At 39.1% G+C, this 20,922-nt stretch overlaps 1 long non-coding RNA gene across 1 annotated transcript; it reads left to right on the top strand.

Moving 5' to 3' along the window:
• The first annotated feature begins 13,310 nt into the window (after positions 1-13,310).
• LOC129151890 (uncharacterized) lies at positions 13,311-19,670 on the top strand. The gene is made up of 3 exons (XR_008558602.1): positions 13,311-13,373; positions 18,927-19,147; positions 19,522-19,670. It is a non-coding gene; the product is annotated as an uncharacterized LOC129151890 (long non-coding RNA).
• The last annotated feature ends 1,252 nt before the right edge of the window (positions 19,671-20,922 follow it).

Raw genomic sequence — 20,922 nt, 5'->3', positions numbered from 1 at the left:
AAAACCCAGTTGGCCATACAAATCAAAGATACACAAACAAGTAAAAGTGTTTATTTAATAGATGCTGCTTTTTATTTAGAGTCTTAAATGATATGTAAAGAAAGACACATGCTAAAATCTCAAATAGGGACAGACAGCTCACGAGTTCCCAGCAGGTTCATGAGAGCTGGGTTGACCTCGCCTTACCTTTCTTTCTATTCTTGAAAATGCTGACACCTGTTTGTTACATGGAACATCAGGTCAATGCAAGTTGCCATGACAGACAAGAAAGAAAAAACCCATGTTTATTCCTTCTTAATAGTTTTACTTATTATTTTTTTTAAGGGCTAATGTGTTAGCCCATAATTTCCAAGTGAAAATTTAGGCCCACAAATGAATCAGTAAAGATGAAAATGATATGTATATTGCTGTCACTCTGAAAAAAAAAAGTATTTGTGTCCCCCACTGGCTAAGGCAAATACACACAAATGTTTGTTTTTATGTGTGTTTGTAGGTAGATAAACACAATGAGACAAAACCTCTAATTTTATGTGAACCCCAAAGGTGCAAGAAGTTGTATTTATTAAACCTACAGTAAAGTTACAAGGTAACATAAAATTACTATTCAAAACTGGAATGCTTTTATGATGGAAATAGATGTGGAGGTTTATTTATTTATTATTAAAATATATTTTTATTGATTTCAGAGAGGCAGGGGATAGAAATATCAATGATGAGAGAGAGCTGACTCCTGCATGCCTCCTACTGAGGATTGAGCTCACAACCCGGGCATGTGCCCTTGACTAGAATCGAACCCGGGACTCTTCATTCTGCAGGCTGAAGTGAAACTGGCTAGGATGTATGAAGGTATTTTTATAAAAATTATTTGGATTATAGTACCACAGGATAGTATAGACCATTTTAATTCTAACTCTCAAATTCTGTTATCTTTCTTTCTTTTTTATTTTTCCTTTTAAAAATTAGAATGCCAAGCCACTGACCTTCAACTTCCACAGAGAAGCATCCATACATTTTGATCTTGCCTAGGAAGCATCTGAACAAGGGCTTGATGATTTAAGAAATGAGAAAGTCTCTTCTTTCCTGTAAATTAGAAAATAGAAGTCATGTCTTTCAAAATATCCCAGTTTATTAAATAACTAAACACACACTTTGTTTCTACCCAGTGTCCCCACTCAGACTCGGCTTGTTCTGATTTTGTGTGCGAGGGATATTTCAACTTGAGGTCAGTGAGGATTTTCACTGGCTTGCCGGCATTGAATCTGAAGGTTTGATTAGATTGAGTAATTCCACGGAGAAATAAGCACAATGCAATCTATGCTTAGAAATGTCCTCATTAAAATAGGACTTCAGAAGCTTGCAAATGTTGCCAAATTTAATTTAATCCTGAAAAATTTAAGAGTGTTGCCAAAACTTAGGGTTGGCACAATTATAGCAAAAAATCCCAGAAAACAAAAACATGTCAAGGCTGTTGTTTTGCAGAAGTGTTGTTTTTTTTTAAACATCACAGTCAATCTTCCTATGAGTTTTGCATATCTCACTGAACGCATGGATGTCAGTACTCAAGCACTTACCCACATGAAGAAGGCTTTTGAGTGACGTGATCATGTTCATACGGGGAACATGTTCCAGACCGGCTGATTACCTCCATTAGATTAACTAGTTCAAACACTTAATAGCTGAAATTCACAGACTCTTTTTCTTCAAGCACAGTGACAGTCTGCAAGTCAAATAACAGTATCTTCAGAAAGCTCTATTGTAAAGCTGAATTTGGGTAATTGACACCAATAACATAACAGCATTAAATCACCCTTATTTTTATAGTGGATAAGCTAGTCTGCTTGTAAATATGTTCAAGGATAGCATGTAGGTGGCAGAAGAATTATGCTACAACTTTAACAGCTAATAAATCTTTATTTAAGCAGGGGACCTCTAAAATTTAATTAGGCATATGAAAGCAGAGATCATTCTGAGGGTAAAAATATGCCAATTCTCACAAGAAAAGACATCTGCTTTGTGGAAAAACTTCAAGTTAAAATGTGCTCTTCTGTTACTCTGTCAATAGAAAGGCTTTCTGGGAGAAGAGCAAATATCTAACTTGAAAAAAAAAAAATGACAGAGGCGGACAGGAGGCATTCCTGGCACACCCCAAAGGAGGGAAAGAAAGACCCATTTGTGAACTTTGTTTGCATTATTTAGCTAATTCAGGTAGATGCCTCTCCTTCTCCCCCCTCCTTCCTCTTTCCTGGGTCACGTAGGGGTAGTCAGGGATCTGTGGCAGATTCAGGAGTACCCATGATGCAAATTGAAGGTTACCTTGTAATTCGAGACTTCAATGCAGTGCTGCCTCTGGGCTCCCAACCTACAAAGGTTTCCTTCTCTGCTCGGATCACAAAGTATGAGTACACTAAGGTGGTACCCTCCTCCCCAAATTTATAACTTGCATATCTGTTGTCCCTCAAGTCCTTCGTAGATGACAGGTGCCTCCGTGCCTAACATTGATTGCTCTTTGTAAAAGTGCAGAGACCACTGGGGCTGGTTACATTCTAATTCCAGATTCTCTAACTTGAGTTTGTATCTTCTTGTTTTTCATTTTTCTTCTTGAGAGAAGGGCTTCAGTCAATACAGCATAAAATGATGACCCTGGGAAAGAGAGCAACGTGCTTTAAACATCACTGTATTCTTATAGCAAATTTTCTCCCTCTTGAAGTATAGAGTTTGGTAGGCATTGTGGAGGAAGCCATTTAAGTCACAGCCTCTATTCTCACCGAACTTGATCTAGTTCGGGAGATGAGACATAAATACTTGAAGCATGCAGTAACATTTCAGTTGTAGAAAGTTCAGCCCAAGGCAATATATACATGTGGGCCACAGGACTAGGATAAATCACTCCAGTTGTCTTCTGTGGACCAACCCCAGTCCTTGAGCCAACAAAGCTGTTTTTGTTGTTGTCCGTTTGCTTTTCATTTCTCAGGAGTCCTTCATCTAAGGACAGGATAATACACTTTAACTTGTGCTAAGAGATGCACAAAAGAAGCCAAGTGAGCCTCATGAAAATAAAACGGGTTTCTGATGGGATGTTGAACTTGTTTTCTGCTACCACCTCATACATCCAGAGTGTGTTCTGCTGTTTGCATGGTATGTCCTCCCGGTCACTTGTTTTATGCTAAGAAGGAAACAGTGACTCACTTCAAATGCCAACAAGCATCAGAAATAATGAATTCGGAATCGAGCTCTTATTGCCCAATTAAATAGTTGTTTTTTTCATCTGATCAAATACCATTTAGACCTTTTTGTGCACTTTTCTTTATGCTACTTTAAAAGTCATCCTGGCTTTGTTTTTTAAAAATAAGTAGACTCTCCCTTTTGTGAAAGGCTTCAGATCTAGCCTTGAATGGTAACGTAATGTGATTTAATGAAAACAGAAGGAGCTATGATGTAAGGAGACATACAATTAATTTTTCTTTCCAAGATTCCAGACGTGGGTAATCCTACCCTAGGTGCCCACAGCAAGTGCTCAGTGTCTGGGAATCAGGTACCGGACTTGGCCCTGCTGCTGTGAGCTGACTGGGTGGAGCTGAGCAAGTTTCTTGCATCTGAGCTCTTTAGCCATGATATTTGAGGCTTGGACCAGATGCCCTCTGAGCTTCCTTTTAGCTCTAAAATTCTACGCGCCAGCCAAACTCCATCAAAAGGCTACTGCATAATGCTTAATATAAACTTGAGTCTTGTTTCCATTAATGTGAGAAACTGAAAATTTTGTTATAATAAAAATGGTTTTGATCTTCCCAGAACTTACATTAGGCTGGAGTCTGCAGTCTCCAAGACCCAGCAATAGGCTTTTAGCCTATTGGGAAATGACAGAGATTTATTGGGAACATTTGGGGCTTTCTGAATCATTGCATGAAGCAGAGCAATACTGTGATGCAGAACGTTTCTCTTCAGTGTATTCCTTGACCAGGAGAGTTTCATGATTTTGTTGTCAGTAACAACTGCCTTGTCAGTTCAAAGGTTTGTGGAGTAGTGTTTACATTCAATATCTGTCCATTCTGATTCACAATGCCTACTTCAGAGTGTTGTTCTGCAGATTGACAATATAGTGGAAATCACCTTGTATATTACTTACATAGTAACAAATCAGGCCAAACCTCAGTGACCTCACACAACCACCACAATATTGTTCATGATCTTATGGGTCAGGAACTGGGCAGGAGTCATAGGGGTCTGTTCATCTCTTTTCTATGTGGTGTTGGCCAGAGCTAGTGGCTCAGTCCTCGTCCATGTGCCCTCCCTCTCCCTCCATGTGGTTTCTCATCCTCCAAGGTCTTTCTCTCCTCATGTGGCCTCTCTGTCTAGGGCAGTGGTTCTCAACCTTTTTAATGCCGCGACCCTTTAATACAGTTCCTCATGTTGTGGTGACCCCCAACCATAAAATTATTTTCGTTGCTACTTCATAACTGTAATTTTGCTACTGTTATGAATCGTAATGTAAATATCTGTGTTTTCCGATGGTCTTAGGCTCTACAACAGCAGTTCTCAACCTGTGGGTCGCGATCCACAGGTTGAGAACCGCAAGCAGGGTTGCCTAAGACCATCGGAAAACACAGGTATTTACATTACGATTCATAACAGTAGCAAAATTACAGTTATGAAGTAGCAACGAAAATAATTTTATGGTTGGGGGTCACCACAACATGAGAAACTGTATTAAAGGGTCGCGGCATTAAAAAGGTTGAGAACCACTGGTCTAGGGGGATAGGTGTGACTTCTTAACATCGTGGTGGAATTCCATGAGTGAAAGAAGATCTGGGTAAAAGTGAAAGAAGTCCTCAAAAGCCATTTCTGCTGCATTCTATTGGTCAAAGCAAGTTACCAGCCTAATCCAGATTCACGGGATGGGGAAACAGATTCCACCTCTGGATGGTAGGAACAGCAAAGTCACTTTGCATAGGCATAGACCCAGAGAGGCTTGATTCATTGGGGACCATTTTAAGCCAGGAACCATCTCTCTCATAAAGCCTGGCACATAGTAGGCACTTGATAAATGTGTAACTTCTTACATCTTGCGAATTTCACCAACATTGAACCTTACTAGATAAGGCAACATACATTACCTCTGTGAATTGAAGAAAGGAAAGAGAATTGTTGTGTTAGTTGCCCAAAGTCAATGAGTGATAATATTAGAGCTTAAGCAGAGTTTTTTTTTTTTTGAATTGAAGTTCTCTATTCATTCTACTATAAATTACTGCTGATAGATTGGAAAGAAAATTAAATATGGAAAGTGATCAGTGAAAATGCCATGGCTGGGAAGACATACATAGCTTTGTTATTTTAGAAAACTGCACTTCTTTGTTTATGAGCCAAATGTTTGAAAACAACAAAAGAATGACATTTTCTTGACTATATTTCTTAGCTATCTTCCTTCAAATTTTAATTGCATCTGGGGTGATTTTACAACTGAGCTTTAGACATATATTTATTAGTAAATGGTTTCTTGGAAATATATTCACACTTTCACATAGTTTCAGCTTCAACTAGGAAGGCTATAGAGAAAACAAGTAAAGCTATTGGAGTTGAGTCAGGCATGATCAGAAATCTATGCCAATCATGGTCTCCTGAATTCAATCTCTGTTCATTCTTTTCCTCCTTCAAGTTTGGAATGAAAACTATGACTACTTTCAACAAGAATGCACAATGACGAACAAGGAAAAAATATTGGTATTTAAAAATATATAGAGTACTCATTATAGTACAAGCCATTATATCATGTTTATATAATACTTAACAGCAATATGTGAAACTCTCTAGGTAAAAGTGTCACACAAAGATTTTTATTCTTTGCATTATAGCTGTTATTATTGTCATTATTTTGATTGAGTCCCTTGTTGAACTCTGAATTCTATTTGAACCTGAAACAGTAATCAAAACTGTGGGCTATTTGATAATCCCCATGAATATGACTGAAAAGTTTTCATGAAAGCCCTACAGACTGAACCCATTGAATTTAGAATAGTTCTCATTCCAGTAGAAAGAAGCAGATGTTCCAAACCAAACACACTCAGTTTAATATACTTTTACATTGGCTTTAATGGACAGATGTTTTGACTATGACATGGCAAGAACAGGATTCGAAATGGTGGATTGAAAAGATTTTGTTCATAAAAGTAATTGCTCTTACATTACAAAGTGCAGGATTTACATGTGGAAAATGTCAGCCTGTTGCAGCATCTCATGATGGATCATGTTACCACAAGCCATGGAGTTCACTAGCAATGACCAACTTACTTCTGAGGGGCCCTTTTAATAGGCATCACATACAGAATGGCAGGGAGCGGGGAGCCTCAAATGTAGAGTCCTTCTAGTTACGTAGTTGATTCTTGATTATGCACTTTCAGGATTATCTGGCATCAGAATTTGGCTTCTGTCTATATTATTTTATGAGCTAAAAACAATTCTCACATGCCAGTCTCTATTTGAAGAGCTCTACAAATATAAATAACCTATTTTATCCTCATAAGAACAGGTGAGAAAAGTGGTGCACAGAAAAGCACTATAAGTTGCTGAAGGTCACACTGCCAGTGAAGGACAAAGACAGACTATCTCAGTCTAGCTTTAGAGTCCATGCTCTTAACTCGCACTTTGCTCTCATTTCATTATTCAATAAGTGGTGGGATCTATGCTGCATTATTTGTGTGGTTCAGGAACTTAAGTGAGGCTGACTTAGGTAAATGATTCATTTGCCCCAGGACTTCAAATGTTACTTCCTAACTTATCTAAAAGTTAGTTCACCAGCAACTTTATCCCCAAATTTGGAAATCAAAAGGGTCCTCCAGCCCATGAAATAGTCACAAAGCCCTTTCACGGATTCCATGCATTTTTACCCCTTGGGCTCTCCTTCCTAATGCTTATTTTGACATATAAGAGAGGAGCAGGAAAGGGACAGAAAAATAAGAAAATAGAAAATATAAACCTCATACTTATACACAGCACAATAAAATTTTTCATGATGATGGCTATGAATTATAAGCAGAAGGTTAGCTAATGTACATTCACTACCCTTTATGTAGAAGGCAAGAAAATAAACAAGAAATATTAAAAGGTCTTTCTCCAAAATGTTTAGATTTTTAGACTTAGCTATGCAGGCAAGATCTAAATTTCTATAATGAGTGATCATATTTTTGGATGTCCTGTTTCCAGCAGCTCCAGATAACTAAGTGAAAGAAGCATCATTGTGGAAAGAGTTGGAGATACTCTCCCACTAGCTTGCTGATAAATGAGCTGGGCAGGTCATTCATCCTCTTTGTGACTTTGACTGCTTATAGGCCTCCTTCAAAGACTTATTGTAAGGATTAAATGAAATAATGTATGTGAAAGTGCCTAGTATGTAGTGTGCTCTCCATAAATATTTGTTAAAAAAGAACAGTAGCATTGCATTCCAGTGTCAAAGATAAATGATTTTTGAATTATGACTTGAATATTATTTGTGCAATAATACATATGTAGAAATGTGGATAAAGAAAAGGAAGTGATGGTCTTGGGCTTCTTCAGTAATTATACTACCTTCCTTTTGGTTTATCCGACTTTTTTGTCCTTCACCTACTATGAGGGATGGAGAGTGGACCTTCCTTCACATGTATACTTGAGACAAGATAATGACCAAAAAAGAATCAGGCAGATCATGAGCCTCCTCCAGGCCCTATTATGACAATCAATGGAAATAACTAAGTGTATTTTGTTATCCAAAACAATTTTCAACAGAAGGTAGGGAGGATTCAGACTATCAATATAACCTAAGTTTATTGTTTAATATAAAAATGTATATGTCTTCTTCAATCAAAATGTTAGATACTTTCTCTGGGGTGGAGGTAAGAACATAAATATTTTTAATGCCTTTCCAGGAGATTCTGATACTCATTCTCTTGAACCACCCCAACCATGAGAGCTACTAGTCTACTATATTAATTACACCTGTCCACAATATGACCTCCCCCAATGACCAGCAAATCTGCAAGACCCCAATGAGTTGTAGCTGGTCCCTGGTTAATCCTTTTTGACATGGCTGACACCTTCAACATCCCCCTCATGGACTGTGGCATGTGTCTTTTACACTAGACCTACCACAGCACTTTTGTAATATGCCTGGCCTTTTGTCAACCTTCAGACCTGAGCAAGAAGGGCTCCATCTTTGCTCTGTTCAGCCACAACTTTCCCTACAGGGGGATGAGTTCTTGGGATAAGTGGGCCTGCCTGTCAAGCAGGCACCTTTCCCTTTAGCCCTCTGCTTTTCTAAATTTAAAGTGCTTATGACATACCAGAGGCTCTTCTTAAATGAGATTCTAATTCAGTATTTCTGAAGTGTGTCTGGGATTCCACATTTCTAAAAATCTCCCAGTGCTCTGAGTAGCAAGGATCTACATTATGTTCTAGGCACCCAGGCTCCTGGAATTCCCAGAGCTAATGACACCAAGCCTGCCTGGCCCTTTCCTTGCAAAGGGAACCCAAGTTTTGCCATTCTAAAGCTACCTTTTGGGATACTGATTTTAAGGTGTTTATTGAGAAACTAGAGGCCTGGTGCACGAAATTCATGCATGGGAGGGAGGGGCCCTCCCAGCCTGCACCATCTCCAATCTGGGACATCCCTCTCACAATCCTGGGCCACTGGCTCCTAATCATTCACCTGCCTGCCAGCCTGGTTGCCCCCAAATGCCCCCCCTGCAGGCCTGGTTGCCCCTCAAAGCACACACCCCCCACCCGCCTGGTTGCCCCACGCAGCCTGCTTGTTCAGTTGTTTGGTTGTCCCTCACTAACCCCCCTGCCGCCCTGGTTGCCCCATGCAGCCTGCTTGTTCAGTCATTTGGTCATCCCTCACTAATCCCCCTGCCGGCCTGGTCGTAGGCAGCCATCTTGTGAGGGTGTGAGGGTCAATTTGCATATTACCTCTTCATTATGTCAGATAAGATGCAGAGGAAGCCTTTGACCTCCTCCTCTCCTGCCTAAGAGATTCAGACAGAGAAACCTCCTTCAGGAAGATTTTAGGATGTTCCCTTAGTTCAGTGGTTGGCAAACCGCAGCTCGCGAGCCACATGTGGCTCTTTGGCCCCTTGAGTGTGGCTCTTCCACAAAATACCATGTGCAGGCACACATGTACAGTGCGATTGAAACTTCATGACCCATGCGCAGAAGTCGATTTTTGGCTCTCAAAAGAAATTTCAATTGTTGTACTGTTGATATTTGGCTCTGTTAACTAATGAGTTTGCCGACCACTGCCTTAGTCTAATTTGCATTAAGTATGGTGAACAGAGGGCTCCAGACAGCAGCCTGTTAGCTAGGTACCTGCTGTGTCCCATTGTTCCCGAGTGGCTTAGCAAGAATTTGCCCTGCCACTTGTGTTCTGCTCTTCCTTAATTACCTGTGAATTACCCATGCTTACTTCTGAAATCTAGTACCCTGTTCACCGCCTTTTCTCCTTTGTAAGAAATGCCTGATGTGCCCAATGTTGCCTCAGTGTCTTTGGAATTTTCATGCTTATGTGAATTCTCCATGCACATGTATTACAACTTGATTTTGGGGGGAAATATTAATTCATTTTTTAGCCCCCACGCTTGGGTCTTTCCTCCTAAAGACACACTGTGACACTCTGAGGACTGAGGGGTGGAAAATGGGGTGCTAGATGTGTGAGGCCCTTGAGCTGCAGGACAGAGACAGAGGTTAATCGAGAAGTGAGACCACAGGATGGATTCTGGCATTGGGATCAGGGCCATGAGTTAACTCTCCTCACATGACCACATTCTAACACAGAATTCCAAGTAGTCCAAGAATTGTAAATTCAATATTGGCCTTCCAGGTGGTTAGTTCATGTAGGAAGATAAAACACGTCAGCTTGGTTATATTTTTAAAAACTAAAGGCATATAATTTGTGGGCCTCTGTTTGGTTTTATGGCAGGTGCCTAAATTGTTAGAAGGGAGGCATCTGAATTTGTAACTACCCTACCCCTCATCTAGATCATTCTGAGCAAAACTCCAAATGACAAAAGGATCAAGGAACTTTTTTTTTTTTTTTTTACTTTTTCTTGCTGGTTCTTTTGCAGCTGCATGCATTTCTTTCCAATGTTACTTGAATCTCTTTCACTGGCCACACGTGTCTTTTTCATATGCAATTTGGGGGTTCTTAAGGCCTTTACTATGTATATTGGACTATGCAATACTGAACTCTCTGGGGGTGTGGAGCAGTCTCAGATTCTTTTGGTTAACAATGTTTGCAAATGTGACTCCAGAGTAGGACAATGAAAGCCACCCAGTTGAAAAGGGAAGGCTGACTTGCAATCATCTGGATTTTTTTTTTTAACCTGTTCTCTCATCTTATTACAGTATAGTTTTACAAGTCCTGTGTTAGCAGTCACATCTCAGTCCTACCACTTATAAGCTTTCTGATTCTAACTTTTCCAGGCCTTAATTTTTTCACCTCTAAAATAGAGGTAAATTATTGTCTCCTCTAAGGCTTACTAAGATGTTAAAGAAGATAATACACATGATAGTATTGAGGGTGGTGTCTGATACAGAATGATCACTCAAACACTGTTTTCTATTGTTTAATTCATTCAGGTATTGAAAATTAAAATTAAAAAATTAAATCTTTATTATTGTAAGTATTACATATTTCCCCTTTTATCCCCCATTGACCTCTTCTAGCCTACCCCCGCCCCTTGCCCCAGGCCTTCACTACACATTCAGGTTTTTAAAGAGTTTTATTGAGGTATAGTGATATACAAAAAGTTGTACATATGTAATGTATCCATTTCAATGAATTGAACATATGCACACACCTATGATATCATCACCACAATCAAGGTAATAGTTCATTCAGATTTTATCTTCTTATTGAATAAGTGCATAAATGTTTTTTGGACCCATTGATATTTCTCTTCTTTGAAGTCCTTCATCTTGGACAATCATTACCTTACTTTTGCTTGTATCCCATTGCTATTATTGGTTTAATGTAGTTTCTCCTGTTGTATTTTAATAAACTTTAGGTCAAGGGCACTATCTTTCATTTACTTTGTACCCTCGCAGCTCAGTGTACAACATTAAACACAAGAAAGATCCTCAAGTGTCTGAGTGTTTGGTTAATTCATTGGAAGGGAGTACTTCAGCACAAATAAGCCTGGTATGGCTTGAATGTACAAGAAAAATGGGAAGAGAAAATTAAAAAGGCTGATATGGGAAAGGGTTTGGAGTCATCAGAAAGCAAGGGTTGGAATTACTCCATTTCTTGAGCAGGATCAAAGATTGAACAACCAAATGCCAACTGACAGAGCTTGGTGGAAAGGCTGACCTGCTTCTCCAACTGCATGAGGAGCCAGTGTTACTTGAATTCACATTAAACCTCCTGCATTGCAGATGAAGCTTATTTCTTTGCTTGGGGTCCCCCCACCCAACCCAACTTCAGTAAACTCTCTGAATTATTGCAAGATTGGGGCCTGAGTACAGTAGCTGACACAGGAATCATCAGGAAAAAAATAGGAATTGAGTGAGGCTTGTGCTAAAACAGTAATTTGTAGTCTGTATCCTCAGTCTCTGGCTACTCTGCTGCTCCACAGGAATGTAAAAATCTCAAGTCAGTCTCTTCCTTCGGGGCCAACCCTTCGCTTCTCTCAATCGCTAAGGCATCCAGCCCAGCCTACTTCAGCTGGAAATCGTGTAGGGCTGATTCTCGAGGCCACAACATGGAACCAAAACAACTGGAGGAGTTAGCAAAACCCTAATTTGTTTACCCGCTTCTGACAGAGAGAAACGTTTGTGTTTATTTCTGAGGCTGTGAAAAGATGTGGAGTTCAAGAGTTCTGACACGTTAACACACCATGCAAGGCTGGAAGCCCATTCGTCCCTTATTAATTCGTTGGTGAGTATATTTGGGTTTTCACTTCACACCAATAAAGCAGGAAGGGATACCATTTTGACATTGTTTCTTTACCCTTGCGCTCCATGTAAACAGAAGTTGTCTATCTGGCAGCCTAGAGGCTGTATATTATAAAGCCTCTGTTTACTCAATCTGAATGTCCGTCTCTTTTCTGCTTGGTATGCAAAATAAATGAAATGAGAAAGTGTGCTGGAATTAGAATTGTGTGGGTCTGAGAAAGACATTTGGGTCACTGAGTGACTAAAAGCACCCTCTGTTTACATGTTTCTGCAGTTTCTGTCACTGCAGCTGTGTTACAGCTTATAACAACTAATCTCCTTTTATTTATATTTTACTTTATTTTATTATGTATTAAAGGCACTTTTAAGCCACGTCTTCCAAATGTGTCCGAGGTTTCATAACTGTCTTAATAGTGTATACACATTAGAGTGACGGCAGTGAATTTCCTCCAGTCTGGATTCTGTTAGGAGTGACTTTAAGAATAGTTTGCAGGACAATTAAAATGTGTTAATCTGTGTTTGAAAACTTGATCCGGTTAAGAATTGATTTCCCATCTACACATATTTGCCAAAGTTTCCTACTTCATGTGGCTGGGGTTTTCTGGAGAGGTGAACAAAGGGGGTTGTGGGGAGCAGAGGGCTAGAGAAAGCTTGGGGGTTAGGCTCGATTTTAGGCCTCTGGGCCCAGGTCTTCTTAGCATAACCTACGTTCTGCTTCAGAAGAAAATGATGCACTAAAAAGCTGGAAATGGGGCTTGAGCAAGTGCACTTTTCATGCTCAACAAAGCCTAACGTCATTTCACTATATAATTTGAGTTATGTGTGTGCTTTTAATAAACCAACCCTCCAAAAAATAAATAGATTTGTTCTGCTTAAACTGGCACACAAAGGGCTGGAGGAAAAAAACACCTTTAACCCCTCTGGGGGATTGGAAGGTAACGTCACACTCCAGCTTCATGTTGGGACTTGTGATAACAATTGGACAGGAAACAAGAGAATCCCATCCCAGGCTCCGGGAGGAGGTTTGACCCTGGATCTGGATGGTGTAAGGCCGGAGAGCTTCCCGCCCAGCAGGGGGTAGCCAAGCGCTGGTAACTGGGATGGAATTTGACTCCAGGATCCATTCCCTCAGCAACAGCAGCTCAGCTCTCAGATTCTAGAAGCTGGAGTTCCTTGCCGGCGCTTAGATGATTTACCCCAAAAGAAGCCACTCACCTGAGGCCTTCACCCGAGAGCTCAGACCTATGTAATAGATTCTTTGAAAGGGATCCTGGTAAAGAGGTGAAGGAGTGCATTTACCTGCCCAAGGCTTGGAATGAATGAAAATTGGTGGGCTGGGAGGCAAGTTTTATTATTTTTTCTGACTCTTTTTCCTTCTCTCCCAGTGGGCAGAAGCCCAGAGTTCCCCGGAGAAGGATGTAGAGAGACCAAGAAGTCAGGACAGCCGGCTGATTCTGCATGTATGTGAGTGTGCGAGCACGTGTGTGTGTGTGTGTGTGTGTGTGTGTGTGTGTGTGTGTGTGTGTGTGTGGTGTCAGGGGGGAGCCTGCAGACAGAACCTCCCTTGAGGCAACCGGGGATCCAGTAGGGGATCCCCCAGGAGGGCTGGCTAAGGGCCCGAGCATCCCTGATGAACTGCTGGGCTGCTGGGGGCAAGAAAGGCCCAGCTGAACTCGCTGGTAGGGAGGAGAGGGAGGTGGGAGGTGACCAAGTCACAAAAGAAAACATGTCTTAAAGGAAGCCCGAGGTCCTAACTGTCTCTGTTGGAGGAGCTTGAGCCTACAATACAGCAGGCGCCAACCGAGATCCTTCCAGTCCTGGTCGGGCTCCCCAGCCTGCTTCACCTTGTTGCTCCCCACTCAGGCCATTTTTGGTCGCCGCTGCTTTTCTTTGTTCTGTTTTCTCCCAGTGCAACGAACCCTGGCGTTATGGGTTTCTGTTGTAGTTCTAACCTCTAATACACAACCATTACATCTTATCTCGTCTCCTAAATTACTCTAAAATCCAATTACAACGCCCCCCCTCTCCTTCAAGAGCACACGACTTGCCACATTACTGAAATGCTGGGCTGCTCCTTTGTTTTCCTAAATTAATAATAACTACCATTTTCCTTCTGCTCTTGGCATGGGAGTCTTTTCTATCACCACACAGCTTTCCCAAACGCATATTATGATCTTTTCGCATCTTTTCTGGGCTAAGGATGATTTTCCAAATATTCATAAAAGATCTGTCAGTTGGTCTTAAGTATCTAAACATTTGCAACTCTACAATTCTTAAAAGAGAAAGTGTTTTAAGATTTATCTGTTAAAATTTCCTCCTGCTTTGCTTTGCGAGGGTGCAATGGGAGTCCGTCACTTTTAAGGTTTTCAAAGGTTAAATTGGCTTTTGTTTGTTAAAATGTGTATGAATTGAAAACTCTTACAAAAACATGGAGTTTCTTGAATCTATAGGAAGGGAGTGACTATCTGAAAGATGGATTCAGTGTCTATAAATTATAGAAATGTCTCAGTCAAAGTGAACACGCCAAGAACGTTTTAAAGAAAAGTTGAACACTACCGAGAACATCCTCCAATACTATTTCTGATGGGTAACTGGGGTTTGTAATAGAAAATTGCTCCTGGGAAAATATGGTAAAGTTCAAATCTGATATTAGAAAAAGAACTCTGACTTGTCTTAGTGTTTTATAATCACAGGCATGTAATGAAACTGCAATTGCTTTTCTTACTTGCAAATTCACCATTTAGTCTTAGAGAGTAAGTATTTTTGGCACACCTAAGGCATCTGATTATGCAGCAGCAAAATATGTTTGAGGTGCGATTATTAAAAATATGTATATGGCTAATCAACCACTGTGCTTTTCACCTCACAAGTTTGGGCAATGTTCAGGGGAGCTCTACAATGCAAAGTTTGTACCAGTGAATCCTTTCTCATCCTTGGGCTTTAGCTGCTCAGGATAAATATATCATAAAATGTTGGGAAAATTGAAAAAGTCCTAAAGTGCATGTTAAATTTCAATCAAATATTTTAATAACACCCACTAGATAATTTGTATATTTATTGTGCCCTGATGTTGAATCATTATTCCCTTAAACATAAACACATAGAAAGGCCAGTTATTTTTCTTTAATAAACGGACTCTACTGAGGCATTTTCAGAGGCTAAAGGGAAGACCAAGGAAAAAGCGGGACAGAGTGCAACTCCAGTGGCACCACTTAGAATTTATAGGCTGAGATGAACCTGAAGGACATGGTAATCAGGAAATAATATAAGCAAAAACAAAATACAGGGGTGGGCAGAAGTAGGTAGATTGCCAGCTATCATCACCTAAAAAATAAATCATAAGTAAGGATACTAAATAATAACAATAAGAAGATAAATAATACAAAGACATAAATAATAATTAATCAATAAATAATAATACAAGCGTGAACTCGTGTGTTTTGCCTACTCACAGCTGTAAACCTACTTTTGCTTACCCCTGAATAGGAACATGATTGCTACCAGGAGGAAAGCTCAGGGAAAATGGAACATAAACTGTAAAAACAAAAATTATAGTTTTTCATTCTTACAGTAATTTATACATTACAGGTACAATAATTATACATTTGCAAATGTATGATATGTAGTTTATGTTCTTTTTAGTTGTCTTGAACCAGTAGACTGTATAATCTTCATTTAACTATGATGGAATCATCATATTGTTATTTAACATTTCAACAGTACTGGTGTGGCTTTCTTTCATCTCCGAATGAAAAGAAAACATAGCCAGGATCATTTCCCCTTGTACCGCTAAGTTCTGAATATTATCTTATAGTTTTAGGGCAGCCTAAACACCATCTGTTAGCTTTAAAGGAAATTAGCACCACTCAGACATTTCTCTAAAGTTTAGGTCTTTCTAGAACTGATATAACCTGCTTAGAAATATATGTATCCAAGCATTCTACTAATACGTTCTTTAAGGTTCTCTGATCTTCTTTATTCCTAATTCTTAATGAGTTTTTAACCATCTGGACAAAGCAGATTTATTCACACAATTTAAATATAAGGGGAGCCCTTATAGAATTTATTTTTTAAAAATATATCAAGAGTGCATTTCCTAACATGTGTGACTATTGCATAGCAATTTTAAAAAGAAACATTTAAATTTACAGTTACACGATTTTTGCATACGTTATGGGACTTCATTTTTAAAAAATTTAAATTAAGATCTTGGGGGCTTGTTGGTAGGTTAATAGACAGGCTATGTGATTTCTAAGTTCTTTAAAATAACGTATTGTTTATATCTACTAAACAAATCAAAAATCACTATGTGATACATGACATTGAAAAAATAGTAAGTAGAAGATAAACCATAGTCTCCTAATTTATAAGCCACTCCTACTAGGTCTTTGAGGTTTTGTGTCGATTTGGAGATAGACCAGGCTTTGGGCCACAGGAGCACCATTTGGGGCGACATAGCAGTAAATTCCTCTGCAGGACCCTAGGGGCCCAGAAGAGTTAATGCAGCTTCCAGGAAAACGGAACACATGGCCAGTAACTCCGGCAGGAGGATGGCCTGATGGAACGTGTCACACACAAGCATGTCTCACTTGTGACTTTCAAACAGCGAGATGCCACGCTGCAGGGGTTCTCTCCCCTCTTCTCCTCCACCCTGTGCTTCTCGGAGGAGGAGCACCCTCCCTGCAGTGTTCCAATGCTGAAACTTTATATGGTCTTCAAAGTGAAAGCCCATCCTTTAAAGTCATAATTCCACCTTTAAAATGGGGACTGAAATACAGCAACACGAAATACATAAGGCATCAAGAGGTAGCCAATGTCTCCTCCCATTAGATTTCTCTCTTCACCAGGGGGACCTTAATATGAAGTGTATTTTCCGTAGGATTGTGTCGCTTCTCCATTAAAACTAAGCAAGAGCTCTGCAAGACCCAACTATCTTTTCATGCCCAATAAGTGACATTTTCTGGCCCTAAAATAAGATGAAACAAGTTTAAAAACTCAGAAAAAAAAAGTCTCCAGCTTAATAAGACACCAAATATTTTTCAGAAAACGATATCCTGATCAGTTAGATGTAAATGAACATACCGATTGTGTTCCCCTTCCTATACCAATAGCTTCTCAAAACAGTGAAAAAAAAAATGCTAAGCTTAGAATGCATTCTCACTGTCAGGTCCTCGACTTGGGAAACAAAGGAGCTCCAGACATTCAGAGAACTCAAAACCTGCCCTCCCCCACCTCTACAACTTGTGCTTATGTGTTTATTTTTTCTAACACTTCAAACCCTTTCAGGATGCTGCGTACTGATTTGAAAATACCAGTTTTAAAAACGAAAGGTGTGATAAAATTTTCTGTGAGTCCATTTTTTTAACCACATGAGGAGGAAAACTGTATGGAAAATGACTCTACTTGCACAGGGAAAGGAATCTCAAGGGCCTCTGAGTTGGGGATAGAAAAAAAAAATTGCAGTGGTGCCTATCGGAAATTACTTGAAATAAGTATCTTTTCTTTCCCCTTGAAATAAAGTTCAAGGTAACATTTAAATGAATAATTATTTACCATTTTGTTCAATGCTAGAGTGTGTGGCAGGAACCATCTATTAGTACAAATGCTTTTTCTGCCTGGAATGGCTCATTAGTTTCTTTGTGGGCTGCCCTGGTTTTAAGATTCAAATTCAAAATCTCCTCTGATTTCCCTGTTCCATTTCTGGCAGCTGGCCAGAGGCAGATATGCATAATATTTCACTGTTAGACCTTGCAAACATTATATCCTGCTGTGCTAAAGAAAACATTGTGTTTCTTACCACATGAAAATAATCCATCACTTTTCAATCAGCACACACAAAAAAAGCTCTACCTGTTTTTTCCATCAGACTCAAGAAAAATTAATGGCCCCAATGTGAAAGGTGGACCCTCGATACATGATCCATTAAAGTACAAACTAATCAAAATATATCTAGCATCTGATTTGCTAAGCAAGATGGAACAAAAGAGGTGTGATGAAAAGAATAGATCTAAGACCCATACAACCTTGTTCTATGGGTATTACCTTATTTATTTTAAATGTGGTTGGACATAAATAAAAGATCATGAAGTGGATCTGTTTAATTCAATCCATTCAAATAGATGCTCTGTATTTATAGTGGAAGTGATGGCTAAAGATATGTACTGTGGACTGGAAGAAAATTTTATAATGAAGAAATGTTTTGAAAAGTAAATAAAGACAAGTTAGAAATACCTCTACCCTTCAAGTTGGTCACTAGAAAACATATTAAAGTGGAAGTTTTCTTTGGGAGTAAGAAGACCAGTATTTTGTCAGCTTGTTCATGCCTTTCACATGGTGTAAATATACAGATTTTGTAATATAGAAATCTGTACCTGAAACCTATATGATCATGTTGACCAATGTCACCCCAATAAATTTAATAAAAAAATAAAAATAAGTAAAAATAACTTTATGCCTTTAGTAATGCTAATGTTGCATCTAGTTTTGAATAAGGCACGAGGTCTGTTCTTTCTGGGGCCCTATGACTTTTGCTACAATATTCTAATCAGAAAGATGCCAGCCATCGAGAGAGCGACAATTTAAAAACAATTCATTTTATAATTTTTTTTAACACATTTCATTGTGATTGCTTGAATTTCTTTGCAACTACTGGATTTTGGAAGAATTTTTCCCCCAGTTTCTTTCTCTCTTTCTCTCTCTCTCTCTCTCTCTCTCTCTCTCTCTCTCTCTCTCTCTCTCTCTATCTCTCTCTCATTCTCACTCTCTTTTGGTATGACCTGTGTCTTTGAGTTTAATGCATTAATAAAAATGTATTTAAGAAAAATGCATAAAATGGAAAATAATGCCAATACTAAGGTGATATCTACATTAGTAAATAATTTTACCCATACAGTATGTTTATTTGTGACTTCATGTTTAAAATACCACATTATACTTTTTACTGATATTCCAGTTTTGTTTTGTTTTCTCTCTCTCTCCCCCTCATCTCCAATTCATGTTCAAATTGTCCTTAGGTTGGTCTTCCTAGAGCAAAACTGATTATCTCACTTCTCACATCTCAATCTCCTGTTAGTTCATCCCCCTGGAATGAGAGAATATAGTTGAAAGGCTCAAAACCCATCATTTTGTATATGAGTAAGCTGAAGCTCAGGGCTTTGAAGTGACTTACCTGAGGACACTGAGTTTGGGAATGACGGTGCAGGAACCCTAATCCAGTACTTTCTGCGCTACACAGGTGGGTCTCCTTTCCTACACCTGTGCATCTCCAACTTTAACTTGTATGCAAACGATTTGGGGAACTTGTTAAAATGTAGAATCTGATTCAGGTCTGGGTTTGGGCAGAAAAATCTGTGTTTATAAAAAGGTTCCAGGACATCCTACTACTGGTCTGGAGACCACTCTCAGAATAGCAAGAACTGAAGAACTATGTCTTGTTCTTAGACTGGCTTTCAAAGTATTCTGAAGTCTAATCCTGTCTTCCACTGGCTTATATGAAAACCTTAATCTAGGCACATAGGCTATGTGCTCAGTTACTGAATACCTTTTGAATGTTTCAACTTTGATTTCTGTATTTATTCATTCCTTCTGCTTCCCTTTGTGTCTTTGCAGTTAAATGTCTACTTCAGGAGCTTAATGGGTCTTTGTAAAAAAAAAAAACCCTGTTCATTGAATAGAAGAATAAAACAAATGTATGAATGAATAAAATAAAGAATGAGGTACATCAAGTTGTAGGAGAAGAGAAACTGAAATTCCTGAGCTCTGTGGAAAATCTCTGAATTAATAAAGGGTTTTTCTCCTTTTCTTTTACTCCACCTTATGATGAAAATACTTGAAGGCCAATTGTAGAAAATAAAGTTTGGGAAGCTATGTCATAGGTCAAGGGTCATCAGTATTTCTGTATAGTCCCATATAGTAAATATTTTAGGCTTTGTGGGCTATATGGTTTCTATGGCAACTACTCACCTCTGCTGTTGCAACAAGAAAGCAGCCATTGGCAATACACAAACAAATGATACTTTATTTACAAAAACAGACACCAGCTAGATTTGACCTGCCAGTAGTGGTTTACCAATCCCTATTATACATGGTATCCATATGTAATCTAAACAAAGAAAGAGGACTTATTGCATCCACAATTGTTAATGATAGCTTAGCTAACTCTATAATGGCAAACATAGCTGAGCAACTGGGTCAGGCCAGGAAGAAGATGCACTGGTCAAAGCAAGGAACGTACATGATTTTTTCCCTATAAATTTACCTTTTATGGACAACCATACAAGTCATGTGTCACTTAACTCCAAATTCAATTTTCAAATTCCCACTACCTTACTACAAAGGTGTGACACGTGGGTCATGTCATGGGCAGTATCCTGGAGCTTGTTAGAAAAGCTTGTTAAAAACAGTGATCTCTTCCCCACAGAATCAGAATCTGCATTTCAGCAAGATCCTCAGATACTTCTTATGTACTTTATAGTATGATCTTAAAACCAGATCTATAGCTGATCTGCATCAGAATCGGCTGATAAAAGTGTCAATTTTGGGCCCAATTTCAAACCTACTAAATCATTGTCCCTGGGGATGATAACTCATTAAAATTTGAACCTTACTGAAGTTTCACAAACAAAGATCTACACTGGATGTATAAAACTAATGATCATCAACTACAAGATTGCCACCAGTTGTTTCTATTCTGTCTTTTTGATCATGACTCCCTAACCTCATATTTTGCCAGCTGTACTTATTTGGTCAATCCCTTTCCAGTTCTCTATTCTTTCAGCTCTGAGTTTGCTTTACTCAGCTTATGAATTCTATTGACCTTTTGTTAATTTTTGGTCAGCATGAGCATATGTCAAGAAAATGATACGAACACTATGTTGGTATCTTTAGCAGGTGGTATACAGGTTCCTCTTGTGGAGATCACTGAGCATGTTTGGGAGAAGCATTTCATAAGCCACCTGAAATGCAGAAGTTTGCAAAGGCAAGCTCAAATAATAACATGGTGATGAAAAT

Source organism: Eptesicus fuscus, chromosome 16 (genome assembly GCF_027574615.1).
Source record: "Eptesicus fuscus isolate TK198812 chromosome 16, DD_ASM_mEF_20220401, whole genome shotgun sequence".
In the NCBI taxonomy this organism is placed as follows: Eukaryota; Metazoa; Chordata; class Mammalia; order Chiroptera; family Vespertilionidae; genus Eptesicus; species Eptesicus fuscus.
The sequence above is the reverse complement of the archived record's forward strand: the minus strand, read 5'-3'. Positions and strand labels throughout refer to the sequence as shown.